The sequence below is a fragment of the Panthera uncia genome, chromosome B4 (assembly GCF_023721935.1).
Source record: "Panthera uncia isolate 11264 chromosome B4, Puncia_PCG_1.0, whole genome shotgun sequence".
In the NCBI taxonomy this organism is placed as follows: Eukaryota; Metazoa; Chordata; class Mammalia; order Carnivora; family Felidae; genus Panthera; species Panthera uncia.
The window spans coordinates 70,491,875-70,514,390 of NC_064809.1; the positions used below are offsets into that span (position 1 = coordinate 70,491,875).

The 22,516-nt window shown below is 39.9% G+C and overlaps 1 protein-coding gene across 2 annotated transcripts in view; it reads left to right on the plus strand.

The window, feature by feature from the left end:
* ANO6 (anoctamin 6) overlaps positions 1 to 22,516 on the plus strand; it is a 150,751-nt gene that overhangs the window by 14,276 nt on the left and 113,959 nt on the right. The window lies entirely within an intron of this gene.

A 22,516-nucleotide genomic window follows, 5' to 3' on the forward strand; every position in this document is an offset into this window, starting at 1 on the left:
ATTCATTTACCTAATGTCTATTCAGCACCGTCTACATGCCAGGCATTGTGCTCTGTGCTAGGAATTCAGCAGTACACAAGCCAGAAATGGCCTCTGCCCTCAATGAGTAGGCTGACTGGCAGGGAAGACAAACATGCCAACAGATTACCAGCAAATTATATTTAAAGATTGTGAAAAGAGACTCAAGCAGGATGGCACAGCTGAGAACAGGACTTGGGTGTTTCCAAAGCCAGTTGCCGTCACTGGGGGATGACATGTGCAGCTGTTAGTCTCATAACTCTAAAAATAACATGGCCTTAGACTGGAATCTTCAGAAAGTAGGTCTATGAGAAGGCTCAAGATGTACATTAGATGAATGTGTAAAACACCACAAATGTTTTCAGGCTCACAACTCCACTTGTGCTGTGCCGGGGCAGTCCTCCCTGAGGAAGCTTTGTTCATTACTGATTTCTACAGCTGTTAGTGCACTTGCAAAAGCGAGCGAGTAGCTTTGTTGCTGTTTGGTCCTGTGCCCCTTTATTCTTGGTACATTGGCCAAACTATTAGCACTGGGTTGGAAAGCCACAAAATCCAGTAGGTCACTCCCAGTTCCTTTAATTCTTCCTTTATAGCTCAATTTAGCACGCTATTCTCCCTTTCTTAAGTTAAAGAAGGGGCTGAGAGGTTGGAATGCAGCCATTCTGTGCAGTTTCCCTGTGTTGACAGAGGTGGAGGAGGAACAAGAAGGAGCAGGTACATCTACCCCCCCCACCCCCCATGCTCCACCTTTTCCTCTCCTGACTGGAATGGGTCAGGGAGCTAGCAAAGAACACCTTCCTTGGATTTTCAGCCAGGAACTGGTTCTCCAGCCATCCTGCCCTGCTTTGCTAAGGGATGTGACTCATTCAAAGTGACTGACTTTGGCTGGGAGTTCTAACCAAGCCCCTGAGACATGAATCAGAATTTCTGTGAGGGTGGGGAAGCCCCACAGGGACCCTGGTGTGCTCCCTCAGGGATTTTCCTCTTGAGAAATCCTAATACCAGAGAATCACCCTCTACAAGTCCTTCTCTGTAAATAGCCAGAGTACCCTGGTAATGGAGTAAGTAATAGGGAATATGCAAATGAAAACTTGTTTTGTTTTCAGTTGCTAGGGCAGAAAGAAATGGATGTGAATGCTGTTTTCACTTACTATTTAAAAATCCTGTTTCTTCTATGTGTTAGGATCTTTCATACATGACTGAAGTCCAGCAGGCACCGTGACTGCATTATTAAACTGTTTTAGCCATTGCCTCTCATTCCTTCCAAATTGGGAATATTTTCTTTATAAATGCCACGGAGATGAAGTAGAAGAGATACTACCATTAACCCTTTGCCATGCTTTTACCTGAGCCCTCCATTCTTACTAATGTTTGTTTAGTCCTGTGATATTTTTTTTTAACATTTAAAAGGCCTATTTTACAGACAGGAAAATGCATAGTTAACTGTCCAGCTTGCTAACTTTTGACATACTTTTTATAAGCACCACCCACAACAAGATAGAGGACACTTCCTTTGCTCTTTCAAGTCCTGCCTTCCTCCCCCAGTCCAGGTGAACACGGAATGACCTCTACAATAAATTGGTTTGCCTGTTCTTGACATGCATGTAATGCAACCTATAGAATGTGTGCCTGACTTCTATTATTTTTGGAGATTCATCCATGTTGTGGGTATCAGTCATACTCCAATATATTTTACATATAAGAATATCTGGAAAAACATTTTGGATTAAATTGTGAAGCAGTACATCTCTCATAGGTAACAACCTAATGATTCCTAACCTTTTAATTCTGTCTTTAATGTCAAATATTTTTTGGTCTTAGTTATTTTTATAATTCTTTTAGCAGTTCACACAGTGCCTTGCCCGTGATAGGAAATGAGCAAATGTTTTCTTAAGTTGGAAAGGAATGTGTGAGGAAAAGTAACTCATATCTCATTTTATAGAAATTTAGATTTTAATTGCTGTGTTGTGATTGTGCAACAAGAATGCACATTCATTCTGAGCATTAGCCCACTGACGATTTTACTGATGAGTGTGATACCATTCCAAAGTGGACTCTTTGTGGATGCTTTCCTTCCATGCAAGGAGTTCAGGTGTAGTCATTTGTTTTTCCCAAAGGTTAGCTCTTATTGATGTTTTTGACTGGTAAAAATATTCCAAACAGGTATTATTAGCCTCAGTTGGTAACTGAAAAGCTCTGAGAATAGAAAAGTAACGGTGACCTATCCAAAATGAGGGAGTGGTTCAATGTTGGTACAAGATATTAGATTCCAAATATTTGTTTGCGCACATGTGCTCCAAGTTCCCAGAGAAGTTATTGACGCTGACGTTGTTTCCCTTAAGGATGACTCATGATTTCTTGGGCCTGGTTTCCACTGTTAGTCATCTTCACAGCTTGGGTTAAAGCAGGCTTTCTGCCTGGATTCCAGCCTTCACAGACCCCACTCCCCACCCCCTTGATTTCCACCTCCTGGCTCAGCCAAACAGCAGTCTCTGCAACCAGTTCTGACTCTAGGCAAGAAGGATCTTAAACTTCAGCATTTAGTAGCAGCCCAGCACTAACCTTGTGTTTGTTTTTCCATTTTGATCATTTGGCCTGTCTTTTTTTCCCAGTTGCCCAAACTCCTATCTCAGAAACATGCTTAGGATCCCAGTCTCTTTATTTTTCAGGTCCTGTCTTATTTAGCAGTGTCATCTAATTGCCTTCATTCCCTGGATGTGAAGGCCTCCTCACTCCCTGGGGGGTGCTACCTGCCCGTGCTTGTACAGACCCTGGTAATGGCCTGCCTGTCTCCCCAGGTGTTTTGTATTTGTTTATTATTTTTGAGAAAGAGAGAGCCTGAGTGGTGGGGGTGGGGAGGGTGGTGGGGTGTGGGAGAGGAGAGGCAGAGAGGGGGTGCGGCCAGAGGATCCAAAGCAGGCTCTGTGCTGACAGTAGACTGATGCGGGGCTAGAACTCACAAACCATAAGATCATGACCTGAGATGAAGTCAGATCCTTAACTGACTGAGCCACCCAGGCGTCCCTGTATCTCCAGATTTAATGACTCAAGCTCTACTTCTGTTTTCTTCTTTAGCTGCTATACTAGTGGTACCTTAAATCTTAGACCCTAAATTGTGAACGAAGTGCTCTGTTTATTTTCATGCCACTAACTTAGTTATGCTGCCATGACTGCTGAAAGCGGGGCTGTAAGAGTGGGATACAGTTTCCTACAGTAAGAGATAGGAGACTTCACTTCAACCTGACACATAAGAAAGATCAAGTGTTTACTGGAATGTGAGAGAACCGCCTCCGGGGCATAGTAGAAATCTGTGCCTCCAAGTAAACAATTCTATTCAAAAGCAGTTCCCCAAGGTTGGGGAGTGACCTAGTTGAGCAGCAGGGTATCTGAGCAAAGCTAGCTCTCAGCTAGGAGGGCTGTAAGCCAGCCCTCCCTGTTATTCAGCATGGGAAATAGATATTTTCTCAATCTTGTACAGACACAACTTAAAAAAAAAAAAGGCCCCTATTCAGAATTTCCAATATTTGAAAATGTGCAGGGAATCACACAAGGAGAACCACCAGTCTTGCCTTTTTCCTTCTCTCCCTGATGCTGGTGTTGTTCCTGAACTAGTCTGCCTGTCTCTACATTTCTCGGTTACCACATCCTCTCTCAGGTGGCCTTCCTCCTGGCTCCTGCCCTGGGTTTATTCCCAGGCCCTTGGTCTGCCCTTGAGGCAGGCTTCATTCCTCCCAGGCAGGCTCCAAACTGTAGATCTTAACTAAAATTCTCATTTTACCTGGCCAGCCCATCTTCGGAAATGGAAGACTGTATATGAAGGGAAGAGAGATCTTGTAATCCTTCAGAGAGGGAAATTAGTTCTAAGTGATTGCACAGGCAAAACAGCCCTAACCTTGTTGTGATAGAACCTAGATATCCGGTTTAAATTTTAAGGGGAAAAAAATGGTAAATGCTCTGCTTAGGTGAACTGTAGGCTTGTTGTGCGACTAGAGCGAGCATATGCCACTATGATTTGTTTTACTAAGCTTTATGAACTCTTCAGAATGGATTCAGAAAAGTTCCCTTCTGAAATTTTACTTTATAAAATAAGTAAGGTTACAGTGTTTCACATGTCTTTCAGTAAAGTTGATTGTAGGGGCACCTGGGTGGCTCAGTCAGTTAAGCATCCGATTTCGGTTCAGGTCATGATCTTGAAGTCTGTGAGTTGGAGCCCTGTGTCAGGCTCTGTGCTGACAGCTCAGAGCATGGATCCTACTTCAGATATGTTTCCCTCTCTCTGCCCCTTCTCTGCTCACACTCTGTCTCTTTCTCTCTCTCCCTCTCTCAGAAATAAATAAGCATTAAAAAAATTAAAAAAGAGATGATAAAGTCGATTGCGACTTCTGACTTTTAGTTTTTTTTTAATGTTTACTTATTTTTGAGAGAGAGAGAGGGACAGACAGAGCATGAGTGGGGGAGGGGCAGAGAGACAAGGAGACACAGAATCCAAAGCAGGCTCCAGGCTCTGAGCTGTCAGCACAGAGCCCGACGTGGGGCTCCAACCCACAGACCATGAGATCATGACCTGAGCCAAAGTCAGACGCTCAACCAACTGAGCCATCCAGGTGCCCCATGACTTCTGACTTTTAATCTGCAACTAGTGTATCAAAAATATACGAATCAATATTTTACAAAATATGTAGAAAATCCATTATCTGTGCCTTCTGTGTCCCATGTTAATTTATCCAGTAGGAGTGAGGGACAATTTAAATAATAAAATAATTGTGATAAATTGCTTTGTAGCTTCTTAAAGTCTGAGTGAATTTGTTGCATATAGGAGTTACCTTGGTCATGCATTCTGAACTTTTAAAACCACCACTTTTTAGGGCACCTGGTGTCTCAGTCGGTTAAGCCTCTGACCCTTGATCTCGGCTCAGGTCACGATCTCAAAGTTGGTGAGATTGAGCCCCGTGTGAGGCTCTGTGCTGACAGCACAGAACCTGCTTGGGATTCTCTCTCTCTGCTCTCTCCACCCCTTTCTCTCTTGCATGTGCACACATGCTCTCTCTCCTCTCTCAAAATAAATAAACTTTAAAAATTAAAAAAAACTAAAACTACCCCTTTCTCAGTCTTGTCTAGTCATGACAACCTGGACTAAAGCATTTCATTTTTCTACGTATCTCGCTCCTGATATCTAAAGCCGTGATTCAATTTACCTGCTTTTAGGTCTTATTAGAGATGTTTACAGATAAATTTTTAGTATAATTAATTACTGCTGATTAAATTGGAGATAGTCAGACATAGTACAATTGCCTTCTCCTTTGTAGCAAGTTACCCACTGGAAATGTGCAGTACAGAGAAAATAACTTAAAGCTCATTTTCTCGTAGGAATTGTGTATAAAGGGAGATTATACCAAGGGCCCTTTGTCCTTTGTTTTATAGAAATAATTACAGATACTTTATATAGTATAATATAAATGCTATGCAAAGCTTTCCCAGGAACTTAAAAATTGATGGGACAGGGAAATATAGTAGTAATATAAAATCACATTTGATTTTTTGAATAGTAAAAGTCTCTGTTCATGTTCTTCATGATTCCTGCCTTATTTTTATTATAACCATTAGAAGGTGAGTAGATGAAAGACTTTTTAGAGGCGAATATCTGTGAAACATCTTTGAGGGGACTTGTGGGAGCTTTAGACATAGAGGATGACCTTTTTGAGAAACTGATCAGAAAGACGCTGGTCACTCCACATCTGTTTCTCATAGCGTCCATGCACTGGTCCTATGTGGGTTCTTAACTTGGGGTCTGTAGATCTTCATGTGTAGGCTTGGGGGCAGGAGAGTTTTTCAGTCCCCAGACTGTATGGGAACTGTATTTATTTGGATATTTCTAGGTCTCTGGTGAAGAGAATCCATCACTCTCCTCAGATTCTTAAGGGGTTCCTTGATCCAAAAGGACTGAACTGCCAAAACTGGGACAATTATGATACAGATCTCATGAGCTAAGGTTTGTCAGCTGCAGAGTGGTGTAAAATTGTTAATCCACACTGCTGCCTTTGAAACTGAAAGTCTGTTTTCCTGTGCTGTCCTCCTCAGCAACCACACTGACAATTCCTGAGGCCCACCACCTGCTTTACAATGTGTGTGCTATAATGGATTTCCTGAGGTGGTGGTAGTGAGGGAAGACTAGAAAAGGAACGGAGAATGTTATGTTTTTCTGTTTCTTGATGTGTGCGTTGCTTTTTTAATTTGGAGTCTTTGGTCACAGGGGACAGAAAGCCAAGTCGAACGGCCTTGATAATGAGGGAATTTATTAGTGTAATAACTGAAAGGTTCAGAGGTACTTTGAGCTGCAGGACCGAGCTTTGCCCTCAGGTTTCATGGCAGGGATTCCCACTGGCTCCATCGTTGTACTTGCAGCTAAGTGGCAGCGGTGGTTTCCCACCTGTTAATTCCCTTTCACCATGTCATCCAAAGGAAGAAAGAGTTCTGGTAACTCCTCTTCCCTAGAAATCTCAGCAACTAGCTCTCATGGGATTATAAGCCCATCCCTGCATCCACCATCCTGATCGTGAGTTGCAGGTGTTGTAGAAGTCACTTTAACCACATCAGTGACAAAGGAGACTGTACACACTTCTTTTGAACTTTTGTATTATTGCCTTCTAAAACTAAAATGGCAGCGAAATGTATCTGTCAGTTCACTGTACTGAAATGCAACATTTAATATTCAGAATTAATAGTTTTATATTTGCTTTTCTTAATGTAAAAATTGGAGACATCAGATATATTCTGTTGCTCTGTCTTAAAAACAAAATACCTGATTTTTTGGGTGGCCCTCATTAGAGTCCTCTTCTTTCATTAAATTGGTGGTGTTGGCAGCTCCTTCTAGGAAAGTTATGGCTAAATCTGCTCTGTCACTGTTACCACAAATGTTTTTCAATTATTTCACTAATACAAAGCAGTAGAAAAGGCTTGTTGGGAAGGGTTTCTGATGTTAGCATGAGAAAATTAAAATCTTTCCTCTGATACGTACTGGTTGTGTAACCTTAAATGAGTTGTTGAATCAGCCATTCATTCTCATTATAAAGATAAAATGAGATAATGCACTTAAAGGACTTACTATAGTGCCTGGGAATAGTAGCTGTTTCTACTAGCCAAACTATGCAAATCTCATGATTTCAAATAACATTATTATAATATGTACAAGAACTTAATTACAGGCATTCATGAACGGCCCCATGGCTAATTACTATGGCTATAGAATGAATCTATTCATAGTAGTTTTCCATGGATTCTCTTGGGTAGGATTCCAGAAGTTAGATTGACATTTTAGTCAAAAAAACCAAGAAGATTATTAAGTTGACAGAGATGGCATATGGTACATTAATATTGCTAATAAGCATTACTTGTGTTACTGAATTAGGGCTGAAAATATCAAGAGGGAAATTAGCTTAAAGCACTGAATTTCCAAGTCTGTCTGAATGTAAGTACACAGTACGTCTTTAATTGATTTTATTCCTCAGGTGACTTTATTCAGTTTATACTGGGGCTCAATTTTCATAATTTTATAATATGAATGAATAAAAATGAATATATTTACTTTTTATAATAAATAGTTCCGATTAGAATTGTTGAATTAGAGACCTTCCTTGGAGCCACGACTGAAACCTATTGAAAGTTTACTTTGTGGTTTTTGGTTTTCTTGTACTTTCCAGTGTAATCCTTTTTGAATTCTTCAGGATTTTTTTAACCTGGGTCAATATAGTGCCTGAAATATTTCTACACTTGGGAATTCAAGTCAAAATAAATATTGCTGTTAGGAAAAACTAATGGGACCAAGGTTGCTGGGCTTTGAAAAAGAAAGTTGACTTGTAGACTATAATGTAGAGAGGCCAGATGTGGAAATGGGTAGAGAGGGAATCCTAGTGGAATTAGGGAATTCATTCTTATAATTAACCTAGTGGTACAGATTGTTAAACACTTGATGAAGTCCAAATATAGACTTTTTCCTAAGAATGTTTAAAAATAGCTAAGGCAGTGATTGGTCTGACTTGGATACAGTGCTGCTTCAACCGGGGCTAGACCAGATGGCTTCACATGGGTCAGTTCTATTCTTTCTGTTTTTTTTCTTTTTAAGTTATTTATTTATTTTTTAGAGAGCGTGTGTGTGCATGCAAGTAGGGGAGATACAGAGGGAGGAGGAGAGAGAACCTCACGTGCTCCACACCCAGCAAGGAGCCCAGCGTGGGGCTAGATCTCACTACCTGTGAGATCATGACCTGAGCCAAAATCAAGAGTCCTGCACTCAACTGACTGGTGTCCCAGTTCTATCCTACTTTCTAGTGAAATCCATTAACCCAGGATTTAGGCATCTGCTGTATGTCTATCAGTGATAAAAACTTAAGAAGGTCCCTAAAAAGAGTAACCTATATTAAGTGCCAGGTATAATTATAAATATGTCATATGTATTCGCATGTTTAATAGTTAATGCAATTAAATAGGTGCTAATAACCTTTTTATGGATGATAAAAATTGAGGGTCAGGAAAATTAGGTAACTTGCCATAGTCACACAGCAAGTAAATGGTGAAGGCAGGATTGGAATTTTGGCTCAATCATTAAGCTGATTCCTAGACAGTCTAGTCATGGGTACAAACATGAACGATAAGAGCAGTGTAAATATTTGATTAATAAACTGGGGGATTATGAATCTTCATAATCTATAGAATCTCATTGCCATTAATTTTGTTTCATCCACTTGAAAATCCTATTAATTTTTCCTAGGCAGAAGGCTGATTTAGATATGACAGTACTCCTTAGAGTTAATGGAAGGAAAAAGTTTGATAAATACTACTGTAGAGTTACTTTTTTTCTGACCTGTGTATATAATGGTAATAACTTCATTTTGTATGGCTGTGGTACTTTACAGTTAACAGGGTACTTGTGTTATTTGATTCTTATACAACTACGTACAGCTGGCAGGACATCTATTTTATGGATGACGAAACTGAAATGCTAAGTCACCCTGAACTTTTGCTATTAAACTCTTCTGTTTCCCAGTTTAGAAACTTTCCACCAAGTAGTACAGCTGAATTTTCTTTGTGTCTATAGGGAATATACATGAGGTGATAAAGCAAGTGTATTTCACGATTATGAAACTTTTTAGAAAAAAACAAAACCAAGAATTTGGGAGTCAGTTGACCTGAAGGAATATGGAGGAAGACTCTGGCAAAACTCATTTAAACAAAGCGTTGTGCCACTAACTAGTACATGGTCCCACTGACTCAGTCTTAGAACGCTATTCCAATTCAAGGACATTTGGTTTGGGCCCATGTGGCCAGCCTTAGCCAAAAATAAGACCTGCCATGTATAATACCTCCTTCTTTTGGGATGAGTCTGCTGCAGAATTGGAAGCTGTTACCCTGAGTCAGGGTTGTAGTCTGGTGATGTAGCTTAACCTTTCTTGTCTAAAAGTTGTCCTAAAATCGTAATAATATGTATCAGTGGTACCACATAGGACTTTTTGTGAGAACAAAATGATAGAGTAGATGTTAAATTGCTTTGAAAGATTTTGAATTGTAGGTTGATAGAGGACGTCATCCCAACTGCTATAATGTCCTGGTCTTAGAATGCTTTTTTTTTTTTAATTTTTAAAATGTTTTTATTTATTTTTGAGAGAGGGAGTGAGCAAGTGAGAGTGAGCACAAGTGGGGGAGAGGCAGGGAGAGAGGGAGACACAGAATCTGAGGCAGGCTCCAGGCTCCAGGCTCCGAACGGTCAGCACAGAGCCCAATGTGAGGCTTGAACTCCTGAACTCCAAGATAGTGACCTGAGCTAAAGTCACTTTAAAGATGCTTAACCGACTGAGCCAGCCAGGCACCCTGGTCATTGAATGCTTCATAAATACAATAACTTAGTTTCTGAAGCTGCAATTTACATATCAGAGAAACAGAATCACAAAAATGCATGATTAAAAAGTGATTATCTGATAATAGGAAAGAGTACACTGTATCGTAAATTTGCTTAATTTGTATCCTGTTCATAAGATGTTCACAAATACCATTTTTTAAGTTGTGATCAGCATTTCATTTTGAGCAGTTCTTCTGAGCTGTTTATTCCTTTGGATTATAATCTGCCATTTTGAATTTGGTTTATTAAATATTCTGCAAGTGTATAAAAGGTTTCCAAATTCAGAAAATCCTTTGTAATGTAATAGAACTCTTTCAGTTCTCAGGAGTACAGTCATGCATTTGAAAAATAAATTTTTTCTGAGGGCAAATCTATTGGCAGGACAAGCCATTCCTATTGTGAGGCGTTTCAGGGGTCTCTTTTTTGTGTGGAGGATAGGATATCAAAGGTATAGTTTTGTTTAGGGAAGAAGAGGACATCCATCAAGTAATAAACTTGTTTTTTCAAATTTCTTGATAATATTTCGTGTAAACTTAGAGTAAAGCCACTTCTGGTGGAAAATGTTAGGCATTGACAATTCTCCAAATCATTCAGGCGTTTGTGGTCATCTGACCTTTAGATACTTAAAACGTGCTAGTTGCCTGAATGCCTATATCTTAACCACTTTTATTTTTAAATGTTTGCTAGAACTTGTTTCTTGGTCTTTGGAATTGTCATCTTTTATTTATTAATTAACAGTTTAATGAACACGGTATCCAAAAGACTAAGGTACTTATTAACGAGAGAGCTTCTTACCTAGCAGATCATTAATCTGCAATTTCAGGTTCATATGGAGCCTAACAGACATCTGAAACATTTCCTGTAAACATTCACACAAAAGGCTTGGGAAGCTCGGTGTTGCTTTTAATATGTATTTCAGCTAACTAAAGAAATGAAACTCAAGAACCGTGTTACTAGATCCAATAAAAGGTCATGCTTTTTTTAAAGAAGCTGGGATAAAATATTGATTGTGTAAGTACTGGAGAAAGTAACACCAAAGTTTACCTGAAGATATTTCATGTGAAAAGAGAACAAAAAGGTGAAATCTTATGCATAGGGTTTGAGGTTAACACTGCTTTCCACATGACTGCAGCAAATGTTGGTCAGAACTTTTATTCCATGCTTTCCAAACAGTAATTCTTTCCCAGTTCCACTGAAGGAAAGTGTTTAAGATAAAGACATAAGAAAGAAAATAGGTCAGAATTATCCTTAACTTTTATTTTTTTAATGTTTGTTCATTTTTGAGAGAGAGAGAGAGAGAGAGAGAGAGAGAGAGAGAGAGAGAGACAGAGCATGAGCACGGGAGGGGCAGAGAGAGGGAGACATAGAATCCGAAGCAGGCTGCAGGCTTTCAGCCGTCAGCACAGAGCCTGATGTGGGGCTCGAATGCAGGAACCATGAGATCATGACCTGAGCTGAAGTGGGATGCTTAACTAACTGAGCCACTCAGGTGCCCCTCTTTAACTTTTAAAAATAAGGAGAAGAGGGGCATCTGGGTGGCTCGGTTGGTTAAGCATCCACCTCAGATCATGATATCACGGTTTCGTGAATTCAAGCCCCACATTGGGCTCTGTGCTGATGGTGTGGAGTCTGCTTGGTATTCATTCTGTCTGTCTGTCTGTCTCTCTCCCTCTCCCCCCCCCCCCCCCCCCCCCCCCCCCCCCCCCCCCCCGCTTACACTGTCTCTCTCTCTCAAAAATAAATACATTTAAAAAAATAGGTAGAAGAAACAACTTGTAAGAACATGGACTGGTACTTTTTGAGTTCACGCATAACAATAAAAAGGTGGAGGTGGTTTGTGATGAAACCCAAGATGGACTCTTGAAAGAACAGAGCTGGGAGCCTGGAGACCTGGGTTCTAGTTTTATCATGATTGCTAACGAGTGACCTTGGATATTTAACCAGTTTGGATCATAGTTTCCTCAAAGCAACCAGTGTTTCACCAGCAGATCTTGAAAGTCCCTTTCAAATTCTGTGATTCTGTGTTGCATAGCAAACTCTCTTAAAGCTTAGTGACTTAAAGCAACAACGATTTTATTAGATCTCTTGATTTTACACAAAGATTTAGCCAGGGCTTGGCTGAGTAGCATTGAGTTGGCAGGCGTTCTGGTCCAAAAAAGCTTCACTCATGTTTCTCTGACCTAGGTAGAGGTGTCTAGAAGGCTGAGCTTAGCTGGGGCTGTTCATTCAAGTGCCTACTTGCAGCCTCTTCAGCATGCTGGCCTCAGGGTAGTGAGAGTAACCCATGGCAATTCAGGGCTCAGAGAGTAGCATTCCAGGGAACAACACAGAAGCTGCATGGTCTCTTAATGACTTCGCCTTTGATGTCACAAGCACCATTTCCATTGTACTCCATTGCAGGAAGCAGTCGTAGGCCTGTCCAGACTCAAGAGGAGGGGATATGAGCCTCTACCACCTAAGGAGAGGAGTTTCCACAAATTAATGGTGATATTTTAAAGTTGCTGTAGTCCTATTCACCATGTATGGTGAAGTTTGTTCAACTGTGCTGTGTAAAGCGCACTGTTTTAAATTTAGCCTTCCAAACTCTTAACAAGATGGAAAAGTCATCCTTATTCTCTAGGACCAAAATTAATATCCTTCTGGTCCTTCTTTCTTGCCCATTCTCCTGTAGTCTTTGCTTATTAGTTGATATTTTAAACTTTTATTTGTTCAGCCTATGGCTCAGAGTCCCCCAACCACCACTTAAGCTTTTTAAAATTGTTATTTAATATAAAGAATACTGAGATCTTGAAAAGTACAGTTTGAGAGCATTTTCTTTTTAAGTTTATTTATTTATTTTGAGAGCGAGTGTGTGTGAGCAGTGGTGGGGGAGAGAGACAGAATCCCAAACAGGGTCTGCACTGTCAGGTTGGAGCCCAGTGTGGGACTCGAACTCATGAACCATGAGATCATCACCTGAGCCGAAATCAATAGTTGGACGCTTAACCAACTGAGCCACCCAGGCGCTCCAATTTTATTTTATTTTAATTCAAGTGTAGTTAGCAGTTAACATACTGTGTTATATTAGTTTCAGGTATACAATATAAGTAATTCAACAATTCTGTATATTATTCAGTGCTCATCAAGATAAGGGTACTCTTGGGGCTCCTGGGTAGCTCAGTTGGTTAAGCGTCTGACTTCGGCTCAGGTTATGATCTCACGGCTCATGGGTTTGAGTCCCATGTTGGGCTCTGTGATGACAGGTCAGAGCGAGGAGCCTGCTTGGGATTCTGTGTCTCCCTCTGTCTGCCTCTCCCCGGCTCATGCTCTGTCTGTCTGTCTGTCTCTCTCTCTCAAAAAAAAATAAACGTTAAAAAATTTAAATTAAAAAAAAGATAAGAGTACTCTTATCATCTTTTATTTCCCCCATCCCTTCACACACCTCCCCTCTGGTAACCTTCTGTTCTCGATAGTTAAGAATCTGTTTTTTGGTTTGTTTTTTTTTCCCTTTGTTTTGTTTCTTGAATTCCATTATGACTGAAATACGGTTTTTGTCTTTCTCCGGCTGACTTATTTCACTTAGCATAATACTCTCTAGCTCCATCCATGTTGTTGTAAATGGCAAGATTTCATTTGTTTTTATGATTGAATAATATTCCATTGTGTATTTACCAAATCTTCTTTATCCATTCTTCTTTTGGTGGGCACTTGGGCTGCTTTCATAGTTTGGCTATTGTAAATAATGCTGCAGTAAACATAAGGGTGCATTATATCCTTTCAAATGAATATGTTTATATTCTTTGGGTGAATACTAAATAGGGCAATTACTGGATCATTCTGTTTTTAATTCTTTGGGGAACGTCCCTATGTATCCCATAGTGGCTGCCCCCGTTCGTTGAGAGCGTTTTCCATGACCTGACTTGGGGTGAAGCGCATAGGACATTTCCCAGCCTTTTCATTTCCAATAAGTGGTTGCTTGAAATAAAGAAGCTGATAATAATGCTGACATCAACTGGCAGAGCACATAGACAATCGCACAAAAAATAATTTCAGTTAGAAAACAGTAATTTATGATTAAACAACCAAACTGCCTGATGTGATTCAACTTCTCTTTCCATAATTTTGAAGTTATGTGAAATGCTTTGAGCTAATCTCTCCTGGAGACCTGTATTTATCTTGACTATAACAGGTGGTGGTGTAAAGGTTTTAAAGAAATTATTAAGCAGATATTACAGGAAAGTGGTCAGAAAATTCTAAACATAAACATATCTGCATCTCCAAAGACGCTTAATCGTTTTTTTGAAGCCTAGGGAATTTTTTAAACTACTGTTTTTAATAGCTGCAGTTTATAAGAAATGACATCTCTCCATTGTTTCTTAGGGGCACATGCTGAAATTTGGCTGACAATCGGTGTTCTCATTAAATTCTCATTTCACTGCTGTGAAGGAGTTTTGTTACCCAGGTCCATCAAGCTTAGAGTTGCTAGAACATAATTACATAAAGTGGTATACTTGGATACAGGTTGAGAACAGCCTTCACAGTAAGTAATTTACCCTTGTATTAAGTCAGAACAATTCTCACGTTTATGTGAATCTCAATGTTAACTATAAGGAGGTGGTGGGGGGAAATCAGCATTTATTTTATTTTTTTTAATGTTTTTTTTTTTTTTACATTTCATTATGTTTTTGTTTTTTTTTTAAATTTTTTTTTTCAACGTTTTTTATTTATTTTTGGGACAGAGAGAGACAGACAGAGCATGAACGGGGGAGGGGCAGAGAGAGGGAGACACAGAATCGGAAACAGGCTCCAGGCTCCGAGCCATCAGCCCAGAGCCCGACGCGGGGCTCGAACTCACGGACCGCGAGATCGTAACCTGGCTGAAGTCGGACGCTTAACCGACTGCGCCACCCAGTCGCCCCCATTATGTTTTAAATATAGTGGTTTGGTCATTGACACATTTAAATGTAAATATAAATTTCAGCCCTGAGAGGTAAGTCACAGTAAGGATAAGATCTTTATAATCTCTTTCTGTAACTTTGGAGATTCGTGGAAACCGTCACTCAATAGGGAACTTTAATTCTTGACTCATTTGAGAATCAATGTCTTTTTTGTCTTTTTTTCCTTTTTTTTTTTTTTTGGGGGAGGGTGGGGGGGGGGGGGGGGGGGGGTGGTGGGGGGGGGGGGTGGGGAGAGGAAGCATCCTGGACGCTTAACCAAATCAGTCACCCAGGCGCCCCTCGGTGTCTTTCCGTTGAGGCTTCCTCCAGGAAAAAAGTTACCACTGTATTGTTTTTGCATACTCTCTGCAGGTGCTGACATAATTAATACTGCTTTATTAAAGGCTTATTGTGTCTATTTTTTAAAATGATAGCTTTTCCTTGTTCTGTGAAAAAAAAAATTTCTTCGCTATATTGATAGTGAGATATTCTGGAGGCGTTCTGTAGACATTCGGTAGATTGAGGCATAACCTCAATTAAGATCCTTACAGGAAGTAGTGAGCATTCTATAATTTGGCCTGTTTAACATCACATTTATTTAATTGCGTAAGTATTACATAGGCACAGGTTTATATCGAGAATGAAATAAAAAAAATCTTTAACAGTCCATATGGTGCCAATACAGGCACCAACTAATCAGAATGAGCTCTGGCCTTACATAACACCTACTGTCTGGTTAAAATTGGTCTGGGGTTGTATCCCTCTGAGTGTTTGCACATTTGTAGACTTGCTACATATATTTTAAACAATCATCTTTATTACCATGGCCCTCCCTACCCCCATAAAATGTTTGTAGGCTTCGTAGGCTGATTCCACCAACTAAATGCATGTATGAGAAATAGAAGTTGAGTCTACAAAATTGAAAAATAAGATTATTTACTTACCTCTGAATTTCCTTTTCACTTATCGTGTTAAACATATAAGCATGGAAGATTTCCATTTAGTAAATGTAAGGTGACATGTTCATCCTTTTAAAAGCAGAGCACATTTTAGGAAAAGAAGTTTAGTTTTACAGATTATCCTCTTCCTGCTCATTCCTACTGGGCATTCCCATTTGAAGTCAGTGGGAGTCCAGAGCTTGCTTCTCATCTCCCTCCAAGCCTCCTGCCACGGCTCTAGTTGCAGAGAAGAAACAAATAGAATTCAGAAATCTTTAAATATATAAAATTGTTCGTTGTTTGAGCTAATTTATGAAAGGCATGTTGATGCCATTAATAACAATGAAATGTGAAATCGAGGTCAATGGAAGAAGCTCAAGATTTAAAAAGCTTAAATATTATCCCAAGTCTGTTCATGATTGTAAGTTAGAAGATATAACAATATCATTAACAACCTCAATGGTTAACCTTTTGTTATGTTAGAACATGAAAATGTATAATTAAGGTGTTATTTTCAAGCCACATGAATGCATTAGATTACTTTGAGTCAATTGTTATTAAAAAAATTTTTTTTAATGTTTGTTTATATTTGAGAGAAAGAGATAGCCTGAGTGGGAGAGAGGCAGAGAGGGAGGGAGACACAGAATCCGAAGCAGGCTCCAGGCTCTGAACTTTCAGCACAGAGCCCGACGTGGGACTTGAACCCATGAGCTGTTAGATTGTGACCTGAGCCAAAGTCAGACATCCAACCGAGCCACCCAGGTGCCCGAAGTTAGTTGTTATTTTAGTTATCGGTGATCATCAATATCCTAGTTCTTTTATCTGTAAAATGAAAGGTTTGGACTACACTATATCCAAGAGCCCTCCCCAACTTGCTCATTCCATAGTTGTACATTAGTAACCCTTACAGTGAGGCTAGAAACGTTTGGTTTATGCTTTAGGTATTTGCAAAAGATTTTCAGAGGTTTCCATGTAATAATTCCAGATATCTCATCAATCTTATAAGTGATCATGGAAGTTAATAGGTGCTGGATGGTACAGAAAGGAGAAGGCAGTAGGGAAAGACTTATGAATTATAATTTGGAGAGCTAGGGAAAAGTTACTCCAGGATTCTGGAAACCCAAATTTGTAACACATTCGTCCACGTCTCCTGACGGTGAGTCAGTAAGGGAGAGAGGAGGATGAGGACATTGTTGATGATTATTGCCGGGGAAGCAGTACCTGCTAGATCATGACTTTGGCCCAGTGAGGATGATTTTTTTCTGCCATGTTTTCACACCAATGTCATGGGCGTCCAAGGAATCTAGGCCACAACACTACATAATTGTATGTTTTGAATATATCTTCTTTGTTTTGACTGTCATCTATGGGGAAATATTTACCTTGGTGGGTTATTTATTTATTGGCTTATTTTTGCAGCTGTTGTAGTTTGCTAAAAGCCTGCTAAAATTAGGGGTCACCATGAGAGGGAGCATCAACATGAGTCAGAACACTCATACGTGGGAATTTCCTGGTCCAGTCCTGTGTCTACCCCTCACTAGCCTGGGGCTAGTAATTGTCTTTTTATAGTTCACCAAAAGCATGCGTAGGTCTTAAATTTTAATTACGGTATGCTGAAATACGGTATTATATTATTATTGGTTAGCCCTGAGCACTCAGGCATGAATTGATTTTTGTTGAATGGAAAGCCCACGAAATAGATGACAGCTATAATAATGAGGATGATGATGATGATAGTTATAATCAGATAATATTAAGCCAAGCCTTATTGAACATGTACTGTGTGCCGGGGCTTTCCTAAGTGCTTCACATTCATTCGTATGCTCCTCACAACAACTTAGATTGGTATGCACTGTTATGATCCCATTTTTACAGTTGAAGAAACTGAGGCACAGAAAGACTAAGTAACTTGCCAAAGTCATATGATTAGCAAGTGGCTGAGCTGGGAATTGAACTGAGGCCATCTGTCTCCAGCATCCATGCCCTTGACCACAGTGCAGTACCCTGTCCTAGCAGACAGGTCTATGGTGGACTGGGCAAGTTTGTTGAAGGCATCATCGATACCAACAACTGCTTGTAGTTATAGAACCAACTCTATCATCACATCTGAAGTTTGTTTTTGGAAAATAACATTAGTACGGTTTAGTTTGCATAATTTGTTTTTGTTTTATTAGAGGGAACATGAGCTAGAGAGGGGCTGAGGGAGGGAGGGAGGGAGGGAGGGAGAGAGAGAGAGAGAGAGAGAGAGAGAGAGAGAGAATCTTAAGCAGGCTCCACATGGAGCCTGATGTGGGTTCAATCCCATGACCAAGAGATCATAGCCTGAGCCAAAATCAAGAGTTGGACATTGAACCGACTGAGCCACACAGGTGCCCCTGTTGTTCCGTTTTTAATTTGGCTAATTAAGTGTTTATCACACTTTGGAGGGAGCATAAAATGGTGATACTTAACTTTTTTCATTAGGTTTACTTAGAATTAAATGAGTTGTGGAAATTTTCCAAAATCATAAATACAGAAGATTAGAACTAGTTATCATCAGTTGAAAGTGAGGTAGAAATATGCATTATGACCAAGTTCTTCTTAAAGAAACTCAACATATTTGGTTTTTTATTTTTCTTAATTTTTTATTTATTTAGAGAGATAAAAAGTACAAGCACAGGAAAGGGCAGAGAGAGGGGAGAGAGAATCCCAAGCAGGGTCAAGGCTGCCAGCGCAGAGCTTGTGTCAAGGGGGCCTCATCCCACGAACCGTGAGACTATGACCTGAGGTGCAATCAAAAATCAGACGCCCAACCTACTGAGTCGACCAGACACCCCTAAAGTCAATATATTTGAATGCATAAAGCTAAGTTTCCTGGTTCTGTTGTTTAATTATGTGTTTTTACCCGAATGCGACGCCATAAAATAATCACTTTTTAAAATAACCCTGATTAAGATTTGAGTCATCAAATTTTTAATTCCCTAACATAGTTTGTAATTGAGAATAAGCTAGTTTGTTACTTAAACATGCCATATGTAGTGTCTCTTACATTGTAAACACTGGCGAATTAAGTGATCATAGTTTTTGCATGTCTAGATTACCAAGCTCAATAAGACTTTACTCCTATTTACCACGGTTTTCTTAATTTTCTAGTATCTACCTTGTGTCATTTATTTGTTTAATCCTTTTTCCTCTCCTTCCTTTCCTGCTTTTATTATTCTGGTTATTTGAGTGTTTGATGTATTGGAAGCCCTTCCTGTTGTTCACCTTTGAAAACGTAGAGAAGATTAGCCATCATTATCACATTCTCTCTCTTCCTTGGAATTCTCTCCTCCAATAAAAGGAGAAGTGTTGCTGGAGAAGGTTGAAATGGACATTACTCGTCGGATACCACCATCATGAAACCGTAGGATTCTCCTCAATTTAGAAAGAATCACCCCAAAGTCATTTTCGTTTTATTGAATTATAGTCTCTCCTAGTGGTGACTCCCAGTTCTGGGTGATCGTTAAGAAGTGAAATTGTGACTCCGTGACTTCCTCCTGGATGAACATCTCTGGCATCTCCCTGTGGCCCAAGTCTCTCCACTGTAATCTGGAAGTTCTTGCATCTCATCTTCTGATTAGGATGCTGTCAGTAGGTGTGTGCACATGCACATGCATGCACAGTGTTGAGAAAGATGACAAAAAAAGGAAGAACCCACACTATTTTGCCTTTCCTGGCTTCATCAAACTCTGCCGCGGTAATCATTTCAGATTCTGGTGCTTTCCTGGCTTTCTAAACCACATTTAGAAAGGTCATTTATTTTCATATCTGTCTGTCATTGCACTGGTCCTTTGGAAGGGCTAGTGTTTTCCATTTATTTGTTACTACTGTTAATCATTACAAAATCTTATTATTACTGCCCATATATAAATCAGGAAAAACAAATTTGATTTCTAGCATTTTAATGTGGTTAAAAAATTCATGAATAGAGGAAACTTCTTATGCAAATATAAGCAACTGACAGAGAATAAATATGGGCACAAACTCTTGCTATTATAATCATCTTTTGACCTCAGCCACCCTCTGGATAGCCAAAGTAATGACTGTTTGATATTTATTATAAAGCATATTAAATTCCTTGATTAACTGAACCTTTCATTCCTCTTTTTTGTTTCATGTAGCAGTGAAAATAGATTGTTCTATTATCATTCTTGCCAGGACATTTATAAAATGTATAAAATTATTCATAAATGTATTTTAAACTGGAGATATATTAATGTATTATTGGGTGTACTGAGCAGAAAACATTTCTTTTCACATTTGAATGGCAGGCACCTGATTATAAATTCACTTCCTACTGAATATTAATCATCAACTCCATATGGCTGGTGGATAAAACTCTAAGAGGCACAGCCAGGAGATGTAAATTCTTACCCTCATCATGGACTTTTTATGTGATTTTGTTTAATTTTTAAAATAGACCGAGTGACCTTTGAATTTAAAAAAAAAAAAAAAAAGTCATTCCTCCCGAGAAGTCCAAGGGCAATATGACCTCAAGATTGGTTGTTATTTTCTTCCACTCCCCTTTTGGCTTCTGTGATCTGGCTCTCTTGGCCCTCTTCCTACATCTGACTGTTCCTTCTTGGTCTCCTGCTTCTTCTGCTCTGCTTAAAATGCTCGTGTTACTTAGAGTACGAACCTCAGTCCACTTCTCTTCTTGTCCTTGTTTTCTCAGGGCTTTCCCATTCACACCTGCAGTTTAGAGGTTCTGGCCTGTTCTTCTCGACTCTAGAGACCTCCCTGCCCCCAGGCCATTTCCACTGGGATGGCCTCCCTTCTGTACTTCCTTCTTTCTCCTTCACTCTGTTACCCCCATTCCACCTGTCCTGTGATGACCTCAGTGGCTTGACTGCCGACTCCCCAGGACTCAGCCAGGCACTGGCATAAAGTCGGCACTCAGAATGTGCTCAGTGATTTAATGTCCACGGTTGAACCCCTTATCCTCCTGTGTCCAATAGGCACACACTCAAAACACATGTCTTCCTGTGTTCTCTTTCTGAACGAATGGCATTACCATCCAGTTTCCCCTCTGACCTCTCTCTTCTCACACCACCCTGCTGCTGCTTTTTTTCCACATCCAGCCCTTTTGATTTTTTTTCTTTTTTTGTTTATTCATTCTGAGAGAGGGAGCATGTGTGGGAGGAGGGGCAAAGAGAGAGGAGAGAGAGAATCTCAAGCAGGCTCTGTGCTGTGCTGTTAGTGCAGAGCCTGACACGGGGCTTGAACCCACAGACTGTGAGATCATGACCTGAGCCGAGATCAAGAGTCAGACACTTAACTGACTGAGCCACCCAGGTGCCCCAAGACCTTTAAATTCTATCTTACGTGTTTCTGAGTCCATTCCCTTCCTTCAGTCGCAAATATCACTACCGTGGTCCTTGGCTTTCCTCTCTCTCACCTGGACTGTGGTCATATCTCTTTGTATTTTAGCCTTCCAGTCTTCTCAAATCACTTTCTTCCGAATACTATTGCCAGATTAATCTGTCCAAAGAACCTATGTGAACATGCCACCCTCCTACACTTACAAACCTACGAGGAAGAAAACTGTAAACTTTACCAAGACTACAAAAAGAAATAAATGCCGGGCGTTTTCTGTGCTCCCCGTATGGGGTGACAGTAGGAAAGTGTTGATGCTTTGTAGTCTTTTTTTTTTTTTTTTTTTTTTTTCAGTTTACTACAGTGCTAATCAAGAACCCAAAGGGAGTTTTCTGAGAAAATTGGATAAAGTGATTCACTTATCTTATAAAATAAATGTGTGAGAATAAATATGAGAAACTGAAGTATAATTATCGCCTTTGAGGTAAGGAAACTTGGTGTTGAACCTCAGCTCTGGTACATATGGTCTTGTGCACTTACCCCCTGCCCTTTACTATGTCTTCCTCTTGAAAATGGCATTATGGTAGGAACCACCTCTAAGAATTTTTGTGAGGATTAAATGGCATAGTGGCAGAATGCGGGTAGTATATTTCACACAATGTCTGGTACCTCAGAAATGCTTCATAAATATTAGCAGAGGCAAAAGAACATGAAAACCACAGCCACATACACATGCATACATGTTTACATAATATATAAAGATGAAAGAATAGTAATAGTTGTTGTCTCAATATGGTGGGGTTACAGATTTTTCTTATTTGTACCTTTTCTCCATTTTCTATAACTATCATTTGTCACTTTTTAAAAAAAAAAATTAATATTCATTTTTGAGAGACAGAGTGTGAGCTGGGGAGGGACAGAGAGAGAACGAGACAAAGAATCTGAAGCAGGCTCCAGGCTCTGAACTGTCAGCACAGAGCCTGATGCGGGGCATGAACCCACGAACTGTGAGATCGTGACCTGAGCTGAAGTTGGAAACTTAAACCAACTGAGCCACCCAGGTGCCCCTGTCACTTTTTAAACAGAAATTTCTCAGTGACTTTCCACCTTTATGCAATAAATCCAGATTCCCCTACACTTCATTCAGTGCCCTCCATAACCTCATTCTGTTTTACTTCTCTTTCCTCATTGATTATGACTTTTTCCTGCCTACCTTTGAAGTCACCATGAATCCTGAATTACCTTACTCCCTGTACATATGGTTTATTGCCTGCATGCCTTGCTCTCTCCTCTGTCTGTAATGTCCAATCCTGGCTTTGTCTTATTTCCTGTAGCTTCTCCTTGAAGATTTAGCTTATAGTCACTCATCAGATGAAGCATTAGGAGCACCGTGTTAAAAGTATTTGATCCCGTGTCTG